The following is a 1,796-nucleotide window of genomic DNA, read 5'->3' as shown; positions in this document are numbered from 1 at the left end:
AGTGACTCAGCTGCAGCCATGTGACACAAATTCGAGGACTTTTTGAACTCAGGTGACCTCCAGATACAGGAGACAAAACTCATTCAGAATGTGAGCAGTAAAATATCTACAGTTGTTGTTCCAGCGGTACTTACACCTGTGGGCAATAAATGATGCTAGAAATGCGTCTTCTGTTTTTGTTTTTCTCAGGATTTATGACGATATAACCGTGTTCTACTGTACAGAGCATATTTATGGATCCTCTCTACTTCTAGTCTTTGTTGAGCTGTTTAGACAGAGCTGTGTGGATTTATAATGCAGCGAAAAATGAGCCCGCAGTGATTTGAAAACGATACGGGAGCAAAAAAAATGTCTGCTCGGAGTTCAGAGGGTTCGTTTACCTCAAGACTGAAAGATAACACGACAGGAGTCAATCTGTTTAGTTGAATTATAATGACGAACGTGGAGGTTTTGTTTATAGTCATATGTTATAATCAGTGATCATTGAAAATTAAGAAAATGAACATAAGGAAGAATCTGAAGACTTGAGGTTGACTGATTCTGACTTGTTGTAACTCTGATTTTGATGATTAACAGACTTGTTAAATGGCTTTTTTTGGTGCATTTAATTAGTTTAGTCTCGTATTCATCAGAGCTGAGTGTCACAACAGACAAGCAGTGAGCAAAAACTATCAAGTGCAGTAAATTTGCTCAGTGTACTCCATTTTTTTTCCAGTATATTCTAATTCACAGCATCTGAGCCGGACAGCCTCTCTGCGAGAACACAAACGGCCCGATGCTCCAGCGTGAGCCTCCTCCTGCGGAGCACTATAGGAACATGAATCACAAAACAGCGCCGAAAGCCGTGCCTAAAAATATCCGCGTCTCCAAAAATTCCCTCCGCATGATAGCTTCAGCTGTGAGTGTGTTTGTCTCCAGGTATCAGCTTCCCACACCGCAGCCCTGCCGCCGCTATCGGAGGCCACATCAGAGCCTATGGAAATGAGTGACGTCGTATTTACCGTCCCGAGCACCGTGCCGAGCTCGGCAGAGCGCTAAGGTGCAGGCTGCAGATACCCATCAGAGTACAATGCACTTGCCATTGAAGCTTCCTCCTGACGCTGGTGCGCCGCCGCCGCAGCAGGAGGAGGAAATCGTGTATGAATGCATACGAACCCACACCCAGAAGTCTGGACACTGATGTAGAAGTGTGATGTTTGAAATGTGTGAGAACGAAGCTGGAGGTGTGGGTTGGGCAGTAACTGGCCTCTTTCTGTTGTCTTTGAAAGATAAAATGGTAAAAGGAACTATGAATGTGTTTCCTCTACTTTAATCTAGACCGATTTACAGATTAGATTTCATCCTCACACAACACAATCTTTGCATCTCTCGTACATGAAATGTAAATGTCAACAATAAACAACCACAAAAATGCAAAATCTTTGTTCTCTGCAAGGAAACACTGAAGCACAGTTTGGCTGTGGAGCGAGTACGATGGCTGATCAGAGCTGTGCCTGCTGCAGAAGGCGACTGTCGATACCACGTACGACTGCTCTGACATTTCCTTTTATGGGTTGTGATTCCTGGTAAAACGGTGCGATGGCTGCTACTTGCAAACAGCACCATCCTCCGTCTCTGAGCAGTTGGAAGTGTACGGAGGCCGGTGTTACAAACACGACACCAGCAGCTCACCAAAGATCACCGAGTCATCAGGAGGCATCGAGTGAAGAACCGTCCAGGAGGCGCCGCATCCGACCAGAAACGCAACGAGTCGAGTCAAGTTATCGGCTTTTATACAGCAGCTTTTAGAATGGAGA

At 45.2% G+C, this 1,796-nt stretch overlaps 1 protein-coding gene across 2 annotated transcripts in view; it reads right to left on the bottom strand.

Annotated features, from left to right (window-relative positions):
- The window catches only part of ptprja (protein tyrosine phosphatase receptor type Ja), a 41,371-nt gene that overhangs the window by 33,057 nt on the left and 6,518 nt on the right, over positions 1-1,796 (bottom strand). The window lies entirely within an intron of this gene.

The sequence above is a fragment of the Stegastes partitus genome, unplaced genomic scaffold (genome assembly GCF_000690725.1).
Source record: "Stegastes partitus isolate 25-593 unplaced genomic scaffold, Stegastes_partitus-1.0.2 Scaffold1572, whole genome shotgun sequence".
NCBI classification, from domain to species: domain Eukaryota; kingdom Metazoa; phylum Chordata; class Actinopteri; family Pomacentridae; genus Stegastes; species Stegastes partitus.
The sequence above is the reverse complement of the archived record's forward strand: the minus strand, read 5'-3'. Positions and strand labels throughout refer to the sequence as shown.